Genomic DNA, 25,531 nt, shown 5'->3' on the forward strand with positions numbered 1-25,531 from the left:
CGTATATATAGATGATCGTACCGATCCACCCGAATGTCGCACCGCATCGCCATTCCAACTGACCAGGCGCCTGCCTCCGCCACCTTTGCGAGGTGTCCACCATGGCCTGCGGCGGCGGCGGCGGCATTTTTAACCGGGCGCTGGGCTACGTCGTCAACGAGTTCCTCGTCCAGGGCCTCGCCAACAAGTAATGCTCGACTCCCCCTTCCCTCCATCCCTCTCCCTGGAACTTAGATTAGATCTACCGCTTCGTCATCTGGTCCTTGGGAGGATCGGTTCTCCGGTCGGTTCCCAGCGGACTCGTTCCCTTGAAGCCACATCGTCTCGTTGTATCGTGGGCTTGCCCTCTCATGTGCTCTTCGTAGCGTTACCTATGCCGCAGGGCGCAGCAAGCTCTTACATACTTCTGCTGTTACTGATTTGTTCTAGCATGTGGGAACAAGGTCAATTTTTTATTTTGGACCAAATCCCACAAATTTATAGGGTTGTGCACGTACGTGACGGTGATGAGCCTTTACAGACCTGTAATGATTCTTGCGAGCATGATCGCTTGATTCAAAGAACATCTAAGGGACTGAGTCCTTATACTAAACCAATGGGGCAGAGTTGAGGTGTCATGTGAATTCTGTTTCCGGAGTTATTGGCTTTGATAGTCTAGTTATGTTTGATTTGTCTCGTTGAAACTGACGTAGGCATGGCAACAGTGATGAGTTCTTACAGACCTGTAATGATTCTTGCGGAAATGATCGCACAGTTCAGAGAACATCTAAGGGACTGAGTTGTTATGCAACATTTGTATTGCATTTGTGTGCTGTGTTTCATTTCCTATTTGCCCAACAGTTACTGTATGTGTTTATGTCTTCTCTTGTTTCATTATGAGTTGGTGTTCAGTTTGATTTTTCATGGCAACAATGACTCAATGAGAGTTTTAGCAGACTTGTAATTATTCTTGCGGGAATAATCGGAAGATTCAAATCACATCCAAGGGATTGAGTTATAATGGAGAATTTGCACTAGTTTTCTGGTATAGTACGTGTTGTTTTTTGTCTGACTATATTTAAGGTTGTGTTGCCCCCTTCAACAAAATCAGTATTTCGCTCACATCTGATAGCCTTGATCGCACCCTTTATCTGGATAACGAACACATTATTGTGTTCCCCATTGTTGAAGGAAACTGTCTGAATTGTTACGGTGGACGGTGAAGATTTATATTTGGTATCGTTCGTCGTAACTGGCATTTGTTTGGCTTGCCGACTACCCAAATTTGAGTCCATCTATCACATTATCTTATTGGTTTGCTGTTTTAGTTTGTTTGTTGGGCCGATGATTAAACTAAACTAATAGACAAGCATATGTCTCAACTCTCTTCATGTGGAAAGCATAATTATCAATGAGGTCAAACTCTGTTTTTCTTTGTACTTCCTTTTATCGGTCTGCAAGTTCGGGTGATGATCACAAGTTCATAGTTCAGATGGCCAAACTGTGACTATTTGAACAAAATAGTCTTCCGCTCCTAGCTGATGAGCTTTGTCTGCCTGTTCAATTTTGATTGAAATTGCATTTGAGAAATCATAACCTAGCAAGTTAAATTATTTTAACTCGATCAAGGATACTGAAGAGGACATGCTATGTGAACAATTCCATGCGAGCCGTGCCACATAGCCAAGGATTTCATTTGGCTGAGTTGCCTTCCTACTTCTGATGCATATAAAGACGAGTTGGTGTAAACAATGAATTTTCAAGAGGATGATGATTTCATATTTGTCGCCCCAGTCTTAGGGTCCGCTTCAGTGTATCTGTGCTGATTGACATACTTCTGAATCTGACTCTGTAAATGAATATTTTGATATTTATTTTTAAAATTGTGATTGCGTTATTAGCTCCTCATTAACTGGTGTGGGTTTGTGTTCTGTACTTTGGATGAGGCGGAGCTTGTTTGAGTTTTTCTTTCTTGTGATCTTATTAAATTTTACTCTGATGTTCAGGAACCAAACTCTTGCATGTGCCTTATGAAGTATTTTTATCTGCTTTGTTTAGGTACCATAGTTTCTTTGTTCTTGATTTCTGTTTATTTTTTTAACTGCCTGGTTGTGCTGTTGTTTCTGAGTAAGGTGTTTTTTTTATCTTTTTTATTTACATACCACTCCTCTCTTGAACAAATCCACGCCTGCTATCTGGCAGTGAGTGGGAATAAGACGAGCTGTGGCACTTTGTCAATAATTTATTTGGCTGAACTGCTTTAAACTTCTGCTGCTTTTAATGATTGTACTAAAGATGCTTTAGTGTCAGCATTGAATATCCAAGAGGATGATGATTTCATATTTGTTGCCCCAGTCTTAGGTCCGCTTTGGTGTACCTGTGCTGATTGACTTTTGAATCTGACTCTGTAAATGAAATTTTTGATATTCCTTCAAAATTGTGATTGCATTATGTCCTCATAAGCTGGTATGTGTTTGTGTCGTGTGCTTTGGATGAGGAGCTTGTTGAGATTTTTTTGTGTCATCTTGTTATATTTTACTCTGATGTCAAGGAAGCACTCTTACTATTGCTTTGTTTAGCCACCTTAATTTCCCTTGATATCCGTTAGTTTTATTTTACTTGCCTTGCTGTTTGTTCTGAGTAAGATGATTTTTTTTTATTGTGCAGCCGTGCCTTCCAGAGGTTTGCTGTGAGGACTAGCAAGACTTTCGAGAATCTCTCATCTGGAGGTAATGTTGCTCATTTAATGGTTCCCCAATTTCGGCTGAATATCAGTTTGAAAATTTGTTGGCAGAACATTCGCATCACTGGTTTCTATAGTGAATTTGTATATAGTCATTTTCTTTGTGATAGGAGTATTTTTCATCGTTGTGGCATCACCAGTTCACCACATTATTTGAATATGTGGGTTCGATTTTAATGCCTTATTTATGCTAACATTAATCTGGTAATTTTTGCTTCTCACTCGACAGTTAAACAAGTGAGGGAGGAGGTGTCAGAGCAAATTAGGGATCCTCGTGGGCATGATAATGTGAGTTAAACCAAACCTTGACGTGGTTCACCGTTGTGGTTGTTTGAAATGCCACAGGTGACTGAATAGATCTTTGTTTGCAGGGCTTCAAGCAGTGATTCTGACTCCTAGGCCTGCATCAAGTTGCTAGCTGTACAATCCTGCTATCAGCGTTCCCGGTCATCTTTTCTTATCGTAGTTTTGGATGCCATCCTCAAGTGGCCATTGTATAAAATCTGAATCCAAATGATCTTATTTTCTATTTAGAATGTTTTTCTTAGAAAGAACTAGACGCAGAGCATTATTCTACTCCTTGGCTGAGCCTCAGTTCTACAAATTTCTATGCTGGAACAAATTACTCCCTCCGTAAACTAATATAAGAGCGTTTAGATCACTACTTTAGTAATCTAAACGCTCTTATATTAGTTTACAGAGGGAGTACTATGTAGCCTGCTGGAGCAAATTCTAGAGAGGGATTTTCCTTGGCTGGGCCTCAGTTCTACAAATTATATGCTTTGTTTTATGACTAGTTTTTGCGGTCTGTCTGTTGTTATGTCCTTGGCTGCCAAATCTATATGACAATGACACTGTTGATATCCAACCAGTTTAAATGTAGAAGCTTAGACATTTTTGTTTGGCGTACAAACAACCGGAAGCTATATTTTACTCCATCTGTATCAAAATTTAAGATGTTTTTTGACACTACAAAAGAAGGGTCTTATATTTTGAAATGGAGGGAGTAATTCATTACCTAAATTCCATACATTTAAGTGGGATTCTACTATGGTTTTTCTTTTGTTGGCGGTGTTCGCAACAGTTATGAAGGTCGCTGTTTGCAACCCGAATCTGCACTGCTAATGATTCCGAAGAAATCCTCACCTGGTTTTGCGAACTCTACAATGGTGGCTCAAGTGCCTTTCTTTGAGATTTCACAAATCCATTCTCTCCGGTCTCCGCCCCTCCTTTCTCGTTCTCTTGTTTGTTACTACTTCATCACACAATGTTAGACATTTATGCGAGCGATGATAGTTTGCAAAAATATTTTATATTATGGGACGGAGGGAGTAGTAAAGTTAGTACTTGTGTCCTTCATGACAATTTTGAGGATTCCGCATTGGGTTGGAGGCATCGATATTAAATCAGTGTTGAACCTGGAGATGCCGTTAAGGATGGTATGGGTACATTTAAGGATCGTATGGGTACACGAATACCATATCCATACCCATGTTTCTCATGGGGGTAAAATCCTACTCATACCCTACCATCGAGTAAATATGACGGGTGGTGGCCTAATTGCTACTCCCTCTGTGGGGTACTTTATCATTTAAGGATGGTATGGGTACACAAATACCATAGCCATACCCATGTTTCTCATGGGCATAAAATCCTATTCGTACCCTACCATTGAGTAAATATGAAGGGTGGTAGCCTAATTGCTAGTTCCACATGTGGTGAAGATGCGAGCCAATGAGAGATTTCTATGATTGGGAAATCGCTTATTGGGAGGAGGATGGGAGTGGGGTACTTTATCACTAGAGACCAAAAATGGAATGGATGTATGAGAGTTGACATGAAGCTTGTATATAAAGACTCGGTAACTTAGGGTTTATTACACATATGACCCATCAGTGAGATAATCGGGTAGGGTCTAGACATACCCTTGGGCAAACAATCGTACACATGCCTTATTCACGACTAGTCGGGTAGGGTTCAGGCACTATCCATTGCACGAAAATGTGCCCATACCCGACCTAAGCGGGTCGGGTACCCAAGGGTACCCGTGCCCATGGGTAAAACTGCCATCCTTAGATGTCGTCTTCATCTTTTTCGTTGGCATTTCTTCTCTTGGTTTGGCTTGCTTTCCTCTCTTTGAATAACCTCCCCTGATTGAGTCAATTGAATCATTCTTTGCGGGCAATTTGCAGCTATGTTAAAAAGGAAATATGAGAGAGGATCTCACTGTGTCACTCCTAAAGCTACAAAAAATTCATCCCACTGAATCATCGATATTCACAATGAGTGTCCACGTTTTACCACATTACCAAACCACCCCATCCACATATCATTAAACCCTCTTTGTCTCATGCTATAGAATAAGAAATCTCAGTTAACCTTGCCATAAGCCTTCTCAAAATCCAATTTTAGTATCGCACCTTGTTGATTTTTCCTCTTAGATTCATGCAAGATCTCATGAAGTGACATGACCCCATCTATAATTTTTCTTCCTTTGATAAATGTATTCGGAAAAACATAAAATAGTTTATGCATAAAAGGCTTGACTCTTTCATCCATAACTTTAGCAAAAACAAAATGAAGAGGAGATGTAACAAACAGATAGGCTTGTATTTCTGAACTATGTAGCACCAAGCCCTTTTGGTATAAGAGTGATTACTCCAAAGTTATTCTACCCAGGTCCAATCTCCCAACATGCAATTCAAAAGAATAAATCATCAAATCATCCTTAAGAAAACGCCAACAAGCTTGGTAGAATTCAATATGTTTTCATCTACACCTACTCGCATATCTGTTTTTTCTCATACTACCAATTACGCTCTTGATTTCCTCCTCACTATATTTTTTACAAAGCCCAACATTATCTTCCTCAGATAGACGCCGGCTATATCTAGGGTGGGAGGAGGAGTAAGTCAGGAGACAAATGTGATGCATAATGGAGTGGTCTAATGAGGACAGACAAGAATGAGAAGGGGAAATGGATTAAGTTACGGTAGGGATTGGGCAATATATTCTGCATTTTCTAGACAAAGAAAAATTACAGGGAAAGATGGAGCGGTGGGGTAGAGGCCACATAATATTGTGCCAAAGTCAGATTATTGGATTGGATTTAGGTATACCTAGGAATACATAATTATGCTCATGCCCATCCGTAAATGTGCCTGGCAAGGCACAGCCCGTGGCGAGCCGCACTTCCAGGTCCAGACACGACACAATTGCTAAACGGGGCGACCCCGCATGCTATTAGAGCTTTTGGGCTATTTTAGACCTAATTTTGGCATTTTGGGCTGTTAAAAAAGCCATGTTGTGTCGGCACGTGTTGGAGATATGCCCTAGAAGCAATCATGTGTTGATGCTATTTTTCTATGTATTCATGAATCATAGTTATTGTCCTTGAACACTATCAATGATATGTATCAATAAGTATGTGGAACTATATATTATATGATGATTGTTCTAATGGTCCTAGTTGATAAGGTTATCCTAACACATACCCTTTGACTACTAATATATGATTCAGTCGATGACTATGTTTCACAAGTCATGGGCATAGAGATGCTAAACCGATATTATGGATCGGGGATGGAGATCACTGAGTCGGACAGATCAACTTTGAGACGCAGCCTGATATTATCATCTCTTAGTCTCAGGTACGATGTATATGCCATGTCCTAGACCTAAAGTCCTCGCATGTTCTCGGAATGAGGATCAACTCACTTAGGGTCTATCAAACACTACACCGTAACTGGGTAGTTATAAAGGTAGGTTCAGGGTGAGTCATGAGACATGCCGCGAGACATGATTGACAAAGATGTGATTTGCCCCTCCGATACAGAGAGATATTCGCTGGACCCTCTCATGATCAGATTCTAAAATCATGGCCATGCGACTTCGGTTAAGTGTTAACCCGGTTCGGGAATCTGTATCACGATAACGAGAAGAGATGCCGAGCTACCACAAGAGTGACAAGTACTCGCAAAATGTTTCATATGACACATTGTCGAGGTCGTCTAACGACTTTACGCACACATGGAAGTTGGCACGTTTCGCTAGGAGCCGCTACCAACTATCGACTCGGTCGTGTCCATGTGTACATGAGCCTATAGGATTGCACACTTAAGGGGCTACAGTCTATTCAGATTGGATCCGAGTAAAAATTGGGTGTAGACTCCTAGTGAGCCTCAAGTGTTGACCCACCTCGGAGGTCTATATAAAGGGGAGTGGTTGCACCACTTAGGGTTGATCTTTTTCTGACTCTACGGCTGCCGCCACTTCCCACGCCTCATGCGGTGCGACCAGACCTAGTAGTTTGCCGCACAGCGCCGCTCCTCGTACGTGTGGATACCTCGGAGGCATCACATCTGTGGTGGTTGGACGGACCGTTCGAGGAAACTACAAGGAGCCGTTCGAGGGATCTGTAAGAAGCTGTCTGCGGAAGATCGTTGTTCGCGGGTGTAACGCCCGGATTCGATGCGCCAGGTGTCTTCCAGTTATTCGTCGCTGTTGCCATGTCTTTTGCTTGCGTGTTGCATTTTGCCATGTCATCATCTGCATTTCGTCTGCATGTTTTTCAAAACTTGCATCCGTTCGGGTTCCGCCGGTTCTCTCCGTTGTCCGTTCTGAGCACAGACACACTCGCACGCACCTGTTGCACCTCTCAGACCTTGTTTCGTGAGCGGGAGAAAAATGTTCTCGGAATGGGCCGAGATTTGCCGAGTGGCCTTGGTATATCACCGGTAGACCGCCCGTCAAATTTCGTTTCATTTGGAGGTCGTTTGATGCCCCAACGGTTAACCGGGTAACCGTAAAAGCCCTCTTTTGTGCAGCCCAACACCTCTTCACACAGCCCACCTAGCCCATCTAACCCCCCTCCATACTCTCCGCCGTTCGATCACGATCGTGTGAGCGAAAACCGCACCCCATTTGGTCCCTCCTAGCTCCCTCTACCTATAAAAGGCCTTCCCCTCCCCAAATCACGGATGAATCCACCCTAACCCTAGTCCCGCTCCTCCGCGCCGCCGGACACGATGGACATGTCCGCCGGCCACCTCACTCCGGCCAATCCAGTGCCGCCACGTCACCGCCGCCGCCGCTCTCCTCCAACCCGCAGCCGCCACCTGTCCCGCCCCTCCCCCGCACCGCGCCAGGCCCGCGGGGCCCGGATCGGGCCCGCGGGGCCTATCCCGCCGCCGCCACCACCCGTGGGCGCTGCACCGTGCGCACAGCCCCGCCGCCCTTCGCCGGCGTTCGCCTCTGCCGCCGCCCCGCCGGTGCCGCCTCCTCCCGTCGCCCGCGCGCCTCCGCCCCGACCTTGCCGCCGGCGACCTCCGCGCCGCCAGACCCCGCACCGGCGCCGCCTCGCCGCCCTCAAGCTCCGCCGGACCCCTCCGCGCTCAGATCCGGCGAGCCCGACCTCAACCCGCGCTCCACCCCGCCGGACCCCATCTCCGCCGCTCGCCGGCGCAGCGGATCGGGAGGTGCCCCGATCCAGCCGGCCTCCCGTTCGCCTCGCCGTTGACCCGTGTGTGGGCCGCCGGCCTCCCCAAGGCCCAGCAGTGCAGCTCCAGATCCGGCCCGTTTGCCTCTGTTTTTTTTTTCGAATTTGGCCAAGTCCCTGAAATATCTTCTCATGTGCTCACGTTTGCCATGCCATAATTTCATGCTCGGTACTTCGATTTGTGCATATAATATATCAAAATGTTTACCATGAGATGCTCTATATTTTGTTCCATTGTGCCATGCTTGTTTGAGTTCATCTTGATGCTTTAGTCATCGTTGCAAGAGTGCTATATGATGTTAACTGTTGTCTGTTAACAGAACTTGGTGATTTGTCTTTTTCATTGCATTTTGTGTGTGCATCCTATGAGCATGAGCTCTACATGTGTTTTGAACTATGTCATGCCATCTTTACACAGGTGCTTGCCATGTAGTTTTGTGATATATGTGGTGACTAGCACAAGCATGCAAAGTAGCCTCCATGATGTTGCTGATTTCTGTGACCGAGTCATTTCTGCCAAGTCTGTAGCTGTAACATTATGATGCCATGTAAACCTTCTGTTACCACGAGTTCTATGCATAATCTGGATATGTTCACTAAGGATGTTTTGTTTTAAATGTTATTCTATATCCATCAATGCCCTTGGTTGCATTTATATCCTGCTGTAATTTGTTGTAATCTTACTCCAAACTTGCTAAATAATGTTGCTGTCAGCCTGTTAACATGAAGTTCAGTTTTTCCATGTGTTTTGCTAGTGATCCATGCAACCTATGACTATGATATTGCCATGTTTAGCTCCATATATGTGTCTTCTTACTGTTTGTCACCTTGTCATGCCATGTATTGCTCTGTGGTGAGTTGTACAAGCTCACCAACATACCTACTTATCGTTGTTTCTGTCATGTACTGTTATTTTCACTAAGTCTGAATCTGTCATATCACTTGCCATGTTTGCATGGATGCTACCATGTTTTCTGTTGATCTTTGGCATAAGTTTAGTAAGGAAGTGTTGTTAAGTGCTTTTAGTATAGCATGCCATGCTTAAATTTGCCATGATAGCTTGCTGTAACGTGTTGTTTGATAGCTCTAAACATTACAACCTGGTGTTATTTCTGTCATGTCCAGTGAATTTCTGCTAAGTCTGTGAACTGTTATTATTTGCAATCTTGCCATGTCCTTTTGAGCATGTTCTAGTGGTTTATGGAGATAGCTCAGTGTTCATGTTTTGTTAAGCTTCATTTGTAATCATGTCCATGCCTTTTGTTATCATGTTGGAGTGCTGTAGCATATTTTCATGAGGCTTGCAAGATGCCTAGTTGCTGTTTTGGACAGATTATTGTTATATCTTGTTTGGAGTGTATGTGTTGCACCGTCGCTCCGTGTTGAGCATGCTCTATATGAAACTTGCTTAGAATTGCATGTAGTTTCATATTATCATGTTGCATCCTTGTTTTGAGGTGTTCGCTTGATGTTTGGATGCATTTTGCATCAATGCCATGTTTAATTTGTTTTGCTCATATCTTCTAGGCCGTAGCCCCGAACTAAACGAACTTTATATGTAACTTGACTAGAATTTCGTGTAGATCATCTTTGTGCATCTTAACTTGCTGGTTAACAACTTAAACATAAGGCTTATTCAGATCTGGACCAATTTCGAAACTTGCATATGAGGACCTACCGGAATTGTTATATGTTGTTACCGGCCTCATTTAAACTTGCTTTGATGTGTTGCTCTTGTATGCATCATCTCTTGCCATGAGTAGCATCATATAGCCTTTATCATGCATCATGCTTGGTTGAGCATCATGCCTTGTTAGGTGTTGTGTGTTTACCATGTTGTTTGCTTCTTTCTGGTTGTGCTTCTTCTCGATAGTTCCCGTTTCGTTGCGATCGTGAGGATTCGTTCGTCCATGCTTGGTTCGTCTACGTGGCTTCATCTTCTTCATGGACTCGTTCTTCTTCCTAGCGGGATTTCAGGCAAGATGACCGTCACCTTGGATCTCACTACTATCATTGCTATGCTAGTTGCTTCGTTCTATCGCTATGCTGCGCTACCTAACACTTGCTCTTCAAGCCTCCCAAATTGCCATGTCAGCCTCTAACCTTTTCACCCTTCCTAGCAAACCGTTGTTTGGCTATGTTACCGCTTTGCTCAGCCCCTCTTATAGCGCTGCTAGTTGCAGGTGAAGATGAAGATTGCTCCATGTTGGATTATGTTTATGTTGGGATATCACAATATCTCTTATTTAATTAATGCATCTATATACTTGGTAAAGGGTGGAAGGCTCGGCCTTATGCCTGGTGTTTTGTTCCACTCTTGCCGCCCCAGTTTCCGTCATACCGGTGTTATGTTCCTTGATTTTGCGTTCCTTACGCGGTTGGGTGTTATGGGAACCCCTTGACAGTTCGCTTTGAACAAAACTCCTCCAGCAAGGCCCAACCTTGGTTTTACCATTTGCCTATCACCTATTTCTTTTCCCTTGGGAGTCGCGCTCCCGAGGGTCATATTTATTTTAACCCCCCCGGGCCAGTGCTTCTCTAAGTGTTGGTCCGAACAGAGTAGACTGCGGGGCCCCCTCAGGGAAACTCGAGGTCTGGTTTTACTCGTAGGATGTCTCATCCGGTGTTGCCCTGAGAACGAGATATGTGCAGCTCCTATCGGGATTGTCGGCACATCGGGCGGCTTTGCTGGTCTTGTTTTACCATTGTCGAAATGTCTTGTAAACCGGGATTTCGAGACTGATCGGGTCTTCCCGGGAGAAGGAATATCCTTCGTTGACCGTGAGAGCTTATAATGGGCTAAGTTGGGACACCCCTGCAGGGTATAAACTTTCGAGAGCCGTGCCCGCGGTTATGTGGCAGATGGGAATTTGTTAATGTCCGGTTGTAGAGAACTTGACACTTGACTTAATTAAAACGCATCAACCGCGTGTGTAACCGTGATGGTCTCTTTTCGGCGGAGTCCGGGAAGTGAACACGGTTTTTGGGTTATGTTTGACGTAAGTAGGAGTTCAGGATCACTTCTTGATCATTGCTAGCTTCACGACCGTTCCGTCGCTTCTCTTCTCGCTCTTATTTGCGTAAGTTAGCCACCATACTTTGCTTAGCCGCTGCTGCAATCTCACCACTTTACCCCTTCCTTACCCTTTAAGCTTTGCTAGTCTTGATACCCATGGTAATGGGATTGCTGAGTCCTCGTGGCTCACAGATTACTACAACAACAGTTGCAGGTACAGGTTTTGCGACGATCATGACGCGAGAGCGATGTTACTTGTTTTGGAGTTCTTCTTCGATCAGGGGATAGGTTCCAGGTCGGCAGCCTGGGCTAGCAGGGTGGATGTCGTTTGAGTTTCTGTTTGTGTTCCATCCGTAGTCGGATGTTGATCTCTTGTATGATGTTGATATAATCTTGTGGCATTGTATGCCTCTTGTATGTATCCCCAACTATTATGTAATGTTGATGTAATGATATCCACCTTGCAAAAGCGTTTCAATATGCGGGTCTATCCTTGGTGGGACCTTCGAGTTCCTCTCGGATAGGGTCGCATATTGGGCGTGACAGCGGGAGATCGACTACACGAGGAGGAGACGACTCGGTTGATCGACTACACGCATCACCAACTCTACTTTCGCCGCGGTGACTGCGCATCTAGTGATAAACCCAATTTCGTGATCTATTTCAACATCATGTTCTTGGGTGCGATAGGAAAAAAAATATTTGACGCTAGCGTAGCGTTCCGCGTGTTCCAACAGCACGCGGGCCTCACATCGCAGCTTAGGCACAACAAAAGGTGTGGCTTGAGCCTAACACAGATGCGACTATGTGCAGCCCGCGGCGATTTCTATCACAGGGTCGCTTGCAGGAGGCACTGCTGGGTCGGCCCAATGATCCCGCGTGCTAACATCGCCCGTGTTTTTTTGTTTTTTTTTCTCATTTTGTTTTTGTTTTTTGCTTGATGTTGTTTCTATTGTTTCTATTTATAATATATTTATATTATGAAAAACACTTTACAAAGTTAAATATATTAATCATGCATTTGAAAAATATTAAACATGTATAGAAAATTGTTAACCATGTGTACAAAAAATGTTTGTGGCATAAAAAAAATGTCACGTGTTTAAAAGCATGTACTCCCTATGTAAAATAATATAAGAGCATTTCGATCACTAAAGTAGTAATCTAAACGTTCTATATTAGTTTACGAAGGGAGTACATGCCATTTAAAAATATATTTATACAATCTATATCTATACCTACTAATAAAAGATATAGTTATTCTTAGTCCGTCATGCTATTTTATAAAAAACCCCCTGATTTTTCTGACATTAAACCCGCCGTAGATATCAAATGTTTTTTAAAATACTCATATCTTCTAAACCGTAACTCCAAATTTAACATGTTATATATCAATTTTGATTAAAAAAATATCTAGAATACGAATATGATATTATTTTACCTGTTAACAATTTTAAAAAAATACTATCTATGATGCAATCTTAATCATTAATGCATTATCTGTCTTTATTTCATACTGGTAGTGATTCGGATTGGGGAGGAACAGCTCAGCAAAATCAGAATTGGACACGGAATTGAAGATAAATTTGCTAGAGACACCCAATAAATAAAGACACGCATGACAAGAAATAAAAGAAGGACCCAATAAAGATGGGATATCCGCTATAAAAGAAATAAAAAAGAAAATACAGAGGAGATCCGATAAAGATGAGATGTTGCGCTATTCTCCTATATATAGAAAGAAGAAAGAGAGGACATGCATGGCAAAAAGTAAAAAGGAGGCATGCATGACAAAAAATAAAATAAAAGACATGTTTGACAAGATATAAATAATGATGAAACAGAGACCAATACCTTTGACATGTATGGCAAGAAATACTGATGAAATATGGATGCAAGTACCTGCATCCACAGGAGACCATACAAAAATGCTTTTTTCCAGACAAAAAAAATCTCTCTTTATGCTTAAAAAATCCTATATCTTTTTAACAACTCTTCATGTATTTAAGAAATATGCATGTGAAAAAATGTGTTCAAGAGTTACCCTAAGTTAGTGATGCTTAAACTGAAAACCGCCCTTGATACACGCGTCTCCGTTGTGTGCTAATGTGTCATCGTCTATTTTTGTCGTTTTCCTTTACCGGCCCATAACAATACCCCATTTCACACATAACATGAATAAATGCATGATCACTTGCCCATTTCTTTGTACGGATTAAATCTATGTGCAAGTCGTGTCGAAATAGAATAGCTGTGGAATCTTGAACTGCGTTTTTGTAGGCTAATACCATCTTTGTTTGGGCCGTAGCAACAAATTATCAGATTATAGACCATTTTTTTAATTAAAAGCGTGTGGTATTTTTTTCTCCAATTGCAACGCACGGGCCTTTTTGCTAGTGTAAAATAATGTCTGAGTAATTAAACAAAAAGTCATACATACCAAAAATACACATACCATTTAAATAAAATGTTCACGAGTTTCCAAAATGTTTTCTGATATTTTATTAAAAAAATTGAAAAATATTTGCATACTTTAAAAAAATGTTTCATACCATTAAAAAAATGTGCATCACATTTTAAAGAAAAATTTCAGCAATTCAATTTTTTTCGTGAAATCCTAAATAAAAATTCTGGTGATTCAAAAATAAAAAGTCAACACGTTTGAAAAAAAGTTTATACAATGTAATAAAAATGACCCTGTAGGTTAAAATATGTTTAGTTCCATTTAAAAGATGTACAACGTGTATATAGAAAAATGTTATTATGAATTCAAAAAAGTGTTCAAAACATGTATTTTAAAAAATATACATCATGTATTTTAAAAATATCTGAAGTGATGATAAAAATGTACATAGACTGAGAAATAAGAAGACGTGTGTGTAAAGGAAGAAAATAATAAAAACCGACAAAAAAAGGTAAGCAAAAAACCCAAAGAAAATGAAGAAAAATAAGAAAGAAATAAAAGAGTACCAACGTATAACAATGCGTTCTTTTGGCTCGGCCCGCGTAGCACGGCCCAGATGGCCTGGTCTGGTTCAACCAACTGCGAGTGAACGTATCCAACCCTGCCAAATGGGCCAGGTACCCGCAGGCATGGATGGTATGTGGTTAAAACTGGGACCTTCTATTCCGCGTATTTAGTAGCGCCGACTGGGAGTTCCTATACGCCGCAGTCTGCGTCAACTAGACGAGAGTTCGCACAGGGGAGTTCGTTCGCGGGCTTTCTGGGCCGCGACCCTTCTTTCCCGCGCGGATCTTTGTTTCTACTGTTTCGTCGAGGATGTTTCTGTTTCTTTGATCTGGTTCTACCGTGGCGCCTTCTAGAGCGTTGCTAGCTGGTTCTTACTGGTTTTGGGAACCATCTAGAAAGTTCCTGAACCGTTTTTTTTCCCTTTTTTTTTACTCTTTTCTGTTTTTTCTTCTTCCTTTTTCTGTTTTTTTTCCTTTTCTTTTCCTTATTTTTTTGTTTTCTTTCAGTTTTCCTTTTCAAGTTAATTTCTCTTTTCAACAATTTTCTTTATTTGGTTTTTTATTTCTTTTTATTTTCTACTCTTATTTTATTTTATTTTTCAAAATATTCAAGTTTTGTTCATGTTTCCAAGAAAAATTCAGTTCTCAAAAAAATGTTCTCAAAATTATAAAATTGTTCTCATTACACAAAAAAGTTCAAAACTTTTGAAATTCAGAAAAGTACCGGATTTCAATTCTTTGTTTATGTATTCTAAAAAATTCCCGCTTCCAAATTTGTTAGGGATTTTTCAAAATTGTTCTCCGTTTCAAAAATTGTTCTCAAGATTCAAAAACAATTCATGCTTTAAAAATTTGTTCGTGCTTTGAAATTTGTTCTCAGGATTCAAAAAATGTTTGTGCTTTAAAAAATTGTTCACAAATTCCAAAACGTTCATGTTTTCAAAAAATGTTCAGTTTTCGAAAAAATGTTCTTAAAATTCAAAAAATGTTCTCATTACACAAAATTGTTCAAAACTTTTGAAATTCAGAAAATGTACCGGATTTCTATTTTTTGTTCACGTACTCAAAAAAATTCACGCTTCCAAATTTGTTCAGGATTTTTAAAAAATTATTCTCAGTTTAAAATTTGTTCTTAAAATGCAAAAAATGTTCGTGCTTCAAAATTTGTTCTCAAGATTCAAAATTCGTTCATAGTTTAGAAAATTGTTCCCAAATTCCAAAACCTACATGTTCTCAAAAATGTTTGGGAAATTCCAAATTTGTTCGCGTGCAAAAGTTGTTCATGTTTCCAAATTTTGTTTTGGAATTTGAAAAATGTTCCTGTTTTTTAGGAATTGTTCCTGTTCAGTTTTTTGACTAGTTTAAAAAATGTTCTGTTTTTAAAAAATGTTCGCTTCTCCAAAATTCATTTGCATGTTTAAATATGTTTGAGTTTTCTCAAAATGCTGAACAAATTTGAAAATTGTTCCCGTTTTATTGTCGAAAGAAATTGTGTTAGAATTGAAAGCATTCGGATCGGCGTTTGAGTTTCTTGAGGTGTTGTGTTGTGCTGTAATCATTAAAGGTCACTAGCTCAACTGGTTAGAGTCATATGCTCTCAAGCAGCCGGTCTTGTGTACCTGTAGCGAAGACAGAAACATGATGAGGAACACAACCGTTATACATTGTTTTAAATTTCATCAGGTCAAGCAAACAGAATCAATCCCATATTTACAGCACTCCACATCTAGAACCTGAATTCAACATGTTTGAAGTGAAAAAAACAAAGTCTTGCCGGGCAGGTCAACAGGGAGGAGGCAACAGCAAAAGAGCAGGAATCAGGAAAATCATAGATGGAAACATGGGGAAACACCACCAGGCACAAACGATATATGCTCTAGTGACTTATGCAACCAACTTATCAAGCTTGCCTAAGCAAATATCAAAATACGCTTATAAATTACTTAAATGCAAGGTAACTGCAGAATGTTGATGGATGCATCCTAACACGACAAAACATATGAACAAAAATAGAAACTGCCACTAGTAGACATCACACACAACTGTCAGATAACAAAACAGAAACAGTTCGCATCACCAAAACTGTTTGTGCATCCACTTGCTTGGTTTTTCCTCAAACCTTAAACTCAGACAAGAAAATCATGTGAACTTCACAGGCCAACTCCACAAAGTGGATGCTGATTTGCTATCTTCTGTTCCCTAATTTCTAGTCCAGCAAACCACTTTATTTTTCTTAATTACCAGCAAAACAGAAGAAGCTACACTGACGACACCAAATCAGAGCAAATACTACTTGTGGAGCAGAGGAATACATCCTAACAAGTCAACCGAACATGCTACACAAACGCCATATCAACAACAGACAGCCCCAGGCAAAGCACTACAACCAATCATCATCATGCTGCATCAAACCCGAAAATCCAATCTCTAAACCAAAGCCCCTAGTCCACACTCAGACTCACCAAATCAAAACTGCCCCTGTACAAGACGACGTTTGTCAAACCCTAGAAACACTGGAGAAGACACTAACACAGCTATACACTCGATCTAGCGGTACCACACAGAGAGAAGGAACACATCGCGGGAAATTGGCGCCGTTACCTTCAAGACGACGAACTTGACAAAGCCCAATTCGAGGCCGAGCTTGATGAAACCCTAGAAGACGCAGACCTTCACGGGAGCCTTGACGCCGCAGACCTTGAAGGAACCCTAGAAGCCGACGGAGACACTAGCCACCTGCAAAAAAACATCTAGCCAGATCAGACGAATCGGGAGCGGGGGCAGTGGGGAGAGGACCGTCGACTGCTCACGAGGGGCGGCGGTGTATTGCCGGAGTAGGATCCCCGGAGGAAGAAGCAGGTGAAGAACGAGGAAGGGGGATCCGGCAGGAGAAGCAGATGAAGAACGAGGAAGGGGGATCCGGCAGGAGAAGCGGATGAAGAGGAATGACTCGCACGGGGGAGGAGGGAAACCAGCGAACAGCTAATAAAACAGGCCGGCCCAAATTAAGTCGGGGGGTGTGCGGCACCTCGACACTTTGACGCAAAATGCGTCGAATAGGATTTTCCGCGCCGACTAACCAAACTGGCGCTCATTGCAGCGCCCTGGTGGGCCGGCCCACGAACACGCAGCGGCAGCGAAAAAATCCTGGAAAACTTGTTGCGGTCAGGAATCGAACCCGCACTACTAGTAATCCGTAATACTGTGAAGTAGTTAAGGAAAATTGTCGCCCCCCTGTCCCAAAATTTGCAAGTTCACAAATTTGTTTTAAAAAGAAAAGGTTCGCGTATTAAGAAAAGCTCACGGAAAATGTTCACTAATTCGGGTAAAAAGTTCATAAAGTTGAAAAGAAATTCACGAAATTTGAAAAGTTCACTAATTTCAGAAAATTTCACGAATTTTAAAAAGTTCACGAGTTCAAAAAAGTTCACAGATTGAAGAAGTTCATGAAAATTTTGAAAAAGTTCACGAAATACAAAATAGTACAAGAATAATTGAAAAGTTCATTAATTTCAAAAAACAGGGCGACGCTACGCGTCGGCCGGGGGATCCTTTTTAAAAGATCCGCCGCCTCCACATCCATTTGATCGGGGCCATCCAGTGGCCAACCATTTTCTCATCTTTGCAATAAAAGCGAGTGTTGCATAACCCTTTGCATCAGACCTCTTGTTGTAGAAACATTTGCAATAGAGGTTCTGTTGTAGATATTTTTTCGTCTGAACTCTTGAAACATGAGTGTCGTTGTGGAAGGACTTTTGGAACACGGATGATATTGCGGAATTTTTTCTGTCTTAACCTTTTTTACAACATGGGTGTTGTTGCGAAAAGACTTCTGCAACACAGATGATTTTGCAGAATTTTTTTTGTCTTAACTTTTCCGCAACATGGGTGTTGTTAATGACTTCTGCAACATAAACGGTGTTGCAGGAAAATTGTAAGTGGCCGAGGCACACGTCCAGTGGTGGACGTCCTGGCCGGTTGTGCGTCGGCTAATCAAACTCGTATCTGACGGCTGCGCTTGCGGCAGAAGTGTACCTGTGATCGGTCGTGCTTATAATATTTTCCCTTTCAAAAAAAGTTCATACATTTGAGAAAAGTTCATCAAATTTTTTTAAAAAAGGAAAAAGGAAAAAGAACGAATAAAAGAGGAAAAATGTTAAAGTTTACTAGATCCCCCTTGGTGGCGTGGTGGTTACACCTACGTCGCGGGTTCGATACTCATACAACGCCCTTTTTTGCGCATTAATAGACAGAAAAAGTGTTAAATGGGCCGGCCCAATTAGAAACGCCAGGTTCCGCCGTTAACATTGCCATTCTTACTAGTGTCGCAATGCAACGCCGTTTCGATTGACCAGTTGCCTTCTTCCGCCCCCTTCGTGATGTTTCCCCGCTCCACCATTTCGCCATGGCCGGCGATGACATTTTCATCAGGGCGCTGAGCTACGTCGTCAACGAGTTCCTTGTCGAGGGCCTCGCCAACAAGTATGCTTGCCTCCTCCCCCTTCCCTCCCTCCCTTCAGAACATAGATTAGATATACGCGTCGCCGTCCTCCTCATCTGGTCCTTGGGAGGGTCGGCTCTCCGGTCTATTGATACGTCTCCAACGTATCTATAACATTTTATTGTTCCATGCTATTATATTATCTGTTTTGGATGTTTTATATGCATTAATATGCTATTTTATATGATTTTTGGGACTAACCTATTAACCTAGAGCCCAGTGCCAGTTTCTGTTTTTTCCTTATTTTAGAGTTTCGCAGAAAAGGAATACTAAACGGAATAAAACTTTCGCAATGATTTTTCTTGGACTAGAAGACACCCAGGAGACTTGGAGTGCAAGTCAGAGGAGCCTCCAGGCGGCCACAATGGTAAGCAGTATGACTTATATCGCCCACAACTCACTTGTGTTCTACTCGTGCATAACATCAACGCATAAAACCAGGCTCGGATGCCACTGTTGGGGAACGTAGTAATTTCAAAAAATTTCCTACGCACACGCAAGATCATGGTGATGCATAGCAACGAGAGGGGAGAGTGTTGTCCACGTACCCTCGTAGACCGAAAGCGGAAGCGTTAACACAACGCGGTTGATGTAGTCGTACGTCTTCACGATTCGACCGATCAAGTACCGAACGCACGGCACCTCCGAGTTCAGCACACGTTTAGCTCAATGACGTCCCTCGAACTCCGATCCAGCCGAGTGTTGAGGGAGAGTTTCGTCAGCACGACGGCGTGGTGACAATGATGATGTTCTACCGATGCAGGGCTTTGCCTAAGCACCGCTACGATATTATCGAGGTGTAATGTGGTGGAGGGGGGCACCGCACACGGCTAAGAGATCAATGATCAATTGTTGTGTCTATGGGGTGCCCCCCTGCCCCAGTATATAAAGGAGCAAGGGGGAAGGCGGCCGGCCAAGGAGGAGGGCGCGCCAAGGGGGGAGTCCTACTCCCACCGGGAGTAGGACTCCTCCTTTCCTTGTTGGAGTAGGAAAAGGGAAGGGAGAAGGAGAAAGAAGGGGGCGCCCCCCCTCCCTAGTCCAATTCGGACTAGTCCATGGGGAGGGGTGCGGCCACCCTTTGGGGCCTTTCTCTCCTTTCCCGTATGGCCCATTAAGGCCCAATACGAATTCCCGTAACTCTCCGGTACTTCAAAAATACCCGAATCACTCGGAACCTTTCCGATGTCCAAATATAGTCGTCCAATATATCGATCTTTACGTCTCGACCTTTTTGAGACTCCTCGTCAAGTCCCTGATCTCATCCGGGACTCCGAACTCCTTCGGTACATCAAAACACATAAACTCATAATATAACCGTCATCTAACTTTAAGCGTGCGGATCCTACGGGTTCGAGAACTATGTAGACATGACCGAGACACGTCTCCGGTCAATAACCAATAGCGGAACCTGGATACTCATATTGGCTCCCACATATTCTACGAAGATCTTTCTCGGTCAAACCGCATAACAACATACGTTGTTCCCTTTGTCATCGGTATGTTACTTGCCCGAGATTCGATCGTTGGTATCTCAATACCTAGTTCAATCTCGTTACCGGCAAGTCTCTTTACTCGTTCCGTAATACATCATCCCGCAACTAGCTCATTAGTTGCAATGCTTGCAAGGCTTATAGTGATGTGCATTACCGAGTGGGCCCAGAGATACCTCTTCGACAATCGGAGTGACAAATCCTAATCTCGAAATACGCCAACCCAACAAGTACCTTTGGAGACACCTGTAGAGCACCTTTATAATCACCCAGTTACGTTGTGACGTTTGGTAGCACACAAAGTGTTCCTCCGGTAAACGGGAGTTGCATAATCTCATAGTCATAGGAACATGTATAAGTCATGAAGAAAGCAATAGCAACATACTAAACGATCGAGTGCTAAGCTAACAGAATGGGTCAAGTCAATCACATCATTCTCCTAATGATGTGATCCCGTTAATCAAATGACAACTCATGTCTATGGCTAGGAAACATAACCATCTTTGATCAACGAGCTAGTCAAGTAGAGGCATACTAGTGACACTCTGTTTGTCTATGTATTCACACATGTATCAAGTTTCCAGTTAATACAATTCTAGCATGAATAATAAACATTTATCATGATATAAGGAAATAAATAATAACTTTATTATTGCCACTAGGGCATATTTCCTTCATAGACTTGTGTACAGTACATACTTTCCACCTCCTGTGTGCCATTGTGGGGACCCCTTTGACTATAAAAGGAGGCTCGAGGCGTACTGAGGAAGGATTCAGACTTTTTGGACCCTGCACGCTTTGTAGCTAGTCCAAGAACACTAGATAAACACAAACCAGCAGGAGTAGGGTATTACGCATCGCTTGCGGCCCGAACCTGGATAAAATTCCCCCGTGTTGATCTCCCAAACCCGCTCTTTGCACAGCCCCGCGCCCGCCGACCGTAGAAGGGATCCTCGTGATCCCATAGGTGTCATTCTCCCGACATCTTTGGCGTGCCAGGTAGGGGGCGCGAGCTGTGAAAATCCGGTTTGGAAGTTAGCATATCGACTTCATCATCACCATGGCCCCCAAGAAGAAGGGGATCACTCCATCGGGTCGTCCGGGGCCGGCCCGTCCGCACCAGCACAGGCGGGCGACGGGGTGGCCACGGACGGCGCCGGAGGCGCAGCCCACGAGCGTCCACGACACTCTGGAGATCGGAGCCAAGGGAGCGGCGCTGTCTGGGTCCAAGACGACGAGCCACACGCTGCTGGGCCCGGGGACGGGGCTGTGCTGCCAACGGGCGGCGCAGCGACCTCCCGGACGCCCCGCCGGCGCCCGTGCCGCAGCCTTCCCAGGCCACGCACGATGAGCAACACCGCGACGTCGGTGCCCCCGGGCGCCGCGGGAAGAGCCCTTTGCGTCACTCTCAGAACGCATCCGGCCAGCGTGCGCACCGGGACGCTGGCGGAAGCGGCGCGCGACCGCGGGACCGTGATAGAGCTCTTTCTAACGTGGTTAGAAGTCGGAGCGCGTCATGGTCCACGCAGCTTTCGCCACCACCCACACCAGCAGAAGCGTTGGCGCACGTACAATTGCTCCTCGACTTCCCGCCCGTCACGGAGAAGCTCGAAGAGTGGAGAGCCACCATTCGAAGCCTTGTCAGCTTCGCCAACAAAGATGAGCCACTCCCAGCGGGACCCTCGTGCCGGCGTTCTGTCGAGCTGACGCATGCCGGCGGTGGGAGGACCGGGGATGCTGTGACCGCGGTGCACTCTCCTCCCCTGTGGCCGCGACAGCAGCCGCTGGCTCACCAGGCCGACGTCCGCATCAACGTTTCTACGGTGTCGTCCGACCCGCGAGCCAGCCGCGACCAACGCCAAGTCCTTCGGGAGCGAGCTCAAGAAGACGCTCGAACCACCATCGAGCGATAGCGGGAGACGCGCCATCAGTCAGATCGGCGTGCGGGGCCTACTATGGACCACCCGGCGCCGGGGGGCCCCGGCGACCTGCCTTACGAGGTGGGTTGTCCAGCCTTTACCCGAGAGTTGCGGCAGTTCCAATGGCCCTCCCACCGCACGTTCAAGCCTGATGTTGGGGAAAAGTACAACGGCAAGACTCACCCGTCGGAGTTCCTCAGCATCTACACCATCGCGATGCAAGCCGCCGGGGCTCGCGACGACAAGGTGCTCGCCAACTACTTTCCGTTGGCGCTTAAGCCCAACGTCATGTCGTGGTTGATGCACCTGCCAGTGGATTCCATCTCTTCCTGGTTGGATCTGTGCCACGAGTTTGTTGGCGCCTTCACCGGAGGCCACCAAGCTCCTGGCCAGGCAAGTGACTTGCATGTCATCCCCCAGAAGGATGGCGAGTCCCTGCGTAAGTACATAGAAAGATTCAGCCGTGTGCAGTACACCATCCCAGATGTTCATCCCACCGCTGTCATCAGTGCGTTCCATCAGAATGTACACAACCGCAAGATGCGTGAAGAGCTGGCGATGAACAAGGTCAAGGATGTAGCCGAACTTTATGTTCTGGCTGATAGATGTGCTCGGGCTGAGAAAGGAAGGAAGTACCCCGGCGAGGATGCCGGCACGGAAACCGACTCCACTGACGAAGACACCGCCACCCCGACAAAGAAGGGTCGACACCGCAGCAGGAAGCGTAAGGGCAAGACTATGCTTGCCGTTGAGGGATCCGGCGACCCCGGCGCCGCCAAGAAGGCCAAGGCTGACGACCCCGGCAAGGAGGTTGCCGGGTGCGCCGCCAGCCAGGCCTTGGCGGCCGCCGACAAGCCAGGAGGCTCCGACAAGCAGTACTGCAAGATCCACCGCACCAAGGGCCATGACCTCCAGAACTGCCGACAGGTTGAGCTGCTTGCAGAAAAGCAGAAAGCTGAAGATGAAAGGCGGGACAAGGAGAAGGGTCAGGATGGTGCTGAGTGTCCGGCAAGAAGCGTGGCGGCCAAGGAAGTCGCCGCAGCAAAGATAATCAACAAGAGAGGCCCGCTTGGGGCCGCGATAAGAAGGAGGAAGATGATGATCATGACGAGGACGATGAGTCCGGCGAGCATGAGTTCCAGAAAGCTACAGAGGCCATGTGCGTCGACGGTGGCGCCTCGTTGCACACCTCACACCGCCAACTGAAGCAGTGGGCGCATGAGGTCACTATGGCAGAGCCATCGTTCGATGCCCAGAAGCCACTAAAGTGGTCCCGCATGCCCATCATTTTTGACACCGAGGACCACCCTGATCGCACAACTGCGGTCGGGTGTTTGCCGTTGTTGGTTTCACCAACAATACGCAACCTCAAAGTGACAAAAGTGCTGGTTGACGGTGGGGCCGGTCTGAATTTGATCTCGCCCGATGTGATCAAGTGGTTGCAGATTCCTGATGGAGATCTCGAGGAGACGAGCATCACTACAAAAAAAAGACACATCCGTGACATTTTGGTCCGAACGAAATTTTTTCTGTCATACTTATGACACTTCTATGACGATAATTGTGACAAAACCTAGTATCATCATAGATGTGGTGGGGTCCTACTTCTATGACAAAAAATCATGACAGAAAATGGGCTTTTTGTCCTGGGGGGGCCGAAGACGCAGCTGCATGACATTCTTTGGGCCGTCCATGACGGAAAAAACTATGGTAGAAGCGAGGGCGAGGAAAATATCGGGGTGTTCCCGGTTACGGTGGGTGGTCGGGGCCAAGCGATGCGCGTTTCTCTCATACACGCACGCGCGTGGGTGCAAGGCGTTGGGCTCTAACTGAACCTGAGCGATTGCACTGCAGGCTACGCGTTACTGAACCCAAATGATCGATCGATGGCTGTTAACTGAACCCGATCGAGCGGTTCCTTCGCTACTGCTGCTAACTGAAGCCAATCGATGCTGCCTCTGGATGAACAGTGAGCGTTGCTGGGGGGTTTGGATGAATAGTTCCTGGTGGGGGTGGATGAACAGGACCCCGTGGTGTTGCCTCTGGATGAACAGGACCCCGATCAATCAAGGCGGTTGGGGCTGGATGAACAGGACCCCATGGAGGGCAGGATGAACAGGACCACCCCGTGGAGGGCTGGATGAACAGTAGACGGTGGAGGGCTGGATGAACAGTAGCCCATGGAGGGGTGGTTGTACAGGAGCCCGTGGAGAGGGCTGGTTGAACAGTAGCCGGTGGAGTAGCGCGCGGTGGAGGCTGGATGAACAGGAGCCCGTGGATGAACAGTCGTAGGTGGAGGCTGGAGGAGGTCGACGGTGGATGAACAGTAGCCCGTGGAGGCTGGAGGGGGTCGACGGTGGAGATGAAAGTATCCCGTGGAGTCCCGTTTTGCGGTACGCCACACCCCTCCCGATGAACAGGACCCCTATTTCGACCGTAGCGCTCCAACACAAGTCTGTTTCCTCCGTTTTGCGGTACGCCACACCCCTCCCGATCAACAGGACCCCCGTTTCGACCATAGGAGGTCCGTTTCCTCTGTTTTGCGGGACGCCAGACCCCTCCCGATGAACAGGATCCCGTTTCGAACATGGCCGGTCGAACACAAGGCCGTTTCCTCCATTCTGCGGTACGCCAGGCCACGTTTCCATTGGATGTTCCATCCAAGCCCTCCCGATGAACACGACGACGCATTCCGTTCCGACCCAGCCGGTTGGCTCCCCATGAACACGACAATGACGCTGTTTCTCCGTTCCGACCCAGCCATGTACACGAGCCCTGGCCATATGTATGCGCGAGTAGGCGTTCAAGACCCCACCCGTATGTACGTACGTGGCCGTATTTACTTTCTTGCACCATGGCCGCTGTACGTACGTGTACATGCTACGTGCGCGCCTCTAGTACGACACATGCGCGCCTCTACATTGCCCAGTATGTACGTACACGTTTGCGACCAGAATGACAACGCTACGTACGCTTTGACCAGGTGGGTCCCGACTGTCAGGCACTTCCTTGCGTGCGAAGATGTAGCTGGTGGGTCCCAGCAGTCAGGGGGGCGAATCATTTTTTTTGCCCGGACGCACTTCCTTGCGTGCGAAGATGTAGCTGGTGGGTCCCAGCAGTCAGGGGAAACTTTTTTTTTGTGAAATACGGTGGCCCGTCTGATGGGTCCCCGCTGTCAGGTGGAGGAATAATTATTTTGCGCGTAATAAGGAGGCACTTCCTTGCTGAGGCCATGGACCCAGCTGTCAGCCTCTCCACGTACAGTCCACGTCCGATGGAAGCCGTTCCTTAACCACGTTGACCACGCCGCGCTGAGAGCACCAAGGCGGTGGACGACGGCGAGGCCTAGGAAGGGGACGACGCGGAGCCGGGGAAGACGCAGCAGTGGATGCCCACGCGTAGAGGAGTACGAGGGT

The 25,531-nt window shown here is 45.3% G+C and overlaps 1 long non-coding RNA gene, 5 other non-coding genes and 2 pseudogenes across 6 annotated transcripts; 7 read left to right on the forward strand and 1 right to left on the reverse strand.

The window, feature by feature from the left end:
- Positions 1–496: 496 nt before the first annotated feature.
- LOC120975058 (small nucleolar RNA SNORD25) lies at positions 497–584 on the forward strand. Its single transcript, XR_005770902.1, has one exon. It is a non-coding gene; the product is annotated as a small nucleolar RNA SNORD25 (small nucleolar RNA).
- A 112-nt stretch (positions 585–696) lies between these two features.
- Positions 697–784, forward strand: LOC120975057 (small nucleolar RNA SNORD25). The gene has a single exon (XR_005770901.1). It is a non-coding gene; the product is annotated as a small nucleolar RNA SNORD25 (small nucleolar RNA).
- Positions 785–910: 126 nt separating this feature from the next.
- On the forward strand, positions 911–999 carry LOC120975063 (small nucleolar RNA SNORD25). The gene has a single exon (XR_005770906.1). It is a non-coding gene; the product is annotated as a small nucleolar RNA SNORD25 (small nucleolar RNA).
- Positions 1,000–1,193: 194 nt separating this feature from the next.
- Positions 1,194–1,272, forward strand: LOC120975151 (small nucleolar RNA Z43; annotated as a pseudogene).
- Positions 1,273–1,436: 164 nt separating this feature from the next.
- LOC120975106 (small nucleolar RNA snR60/Z15/Z230/Z193/J17) lies at positions 1,437–1,529 on the forward strand. Its single transcript, XR_005770943.1, has one exon. It is a non-coding gene; the product is annotated as a small nucleolar RNA snR60/Z15/Z230/Z193/J17 (small nucleolar RNA).
- Positions 1,530–1,742: 213 nt separating this feature from the next.
- Positions 1,743–1,829, forward strand: LOC120975170 (small nucleolar RNA U31b). The gene has a single exon (XR_005770997.1). It is a non-coding gene; the product is annotated as a small nucleolar RNA U31b (small nucleolar RNA).
- A 474-nt stretch (positions 1,830–2,303) lies between these two features.
- On the forward strand, positions 2,304–2,385 carry LOC120975171 (small nucleolar RNA U31b; annotated as a pseudogene).
- A 12,405-nt stretch (positions 2,386–14,790) lies between these two features.
- LOC120973595 (uncharacterized) lies at positions 14,791–17,186 on the reverse strand. Its single transcript, XR_005768755.2, has 3 exons — positions 17,016–17,186; positions 16,807–16,941; positions 14,791–15,824 (listed from the first exon to the last, which is right to left on the reverse strand). It is a non-coding gene; the product is annotated as an uncharacterized lncRNA (long non-coding RNA).
- Between the last annotated feature and the right edge of the window lie 8,345 nt (positions 17,187–25,531).

This window comes from Aegilops tauschii, chromosome 2 (genome assembly GCF_002575655.3).
Source record: "Aegilops tauschii subsp. strangulata cultivar AL8/78 chromosome 2, Aet v6.0, whole genome shotgun sequence".
NCBI lineage: Eukaryota > Viridiplantae > Streptophyta > Magnoliopsida > Poales > Poaceae > Aegilops > Aegilops tauschii.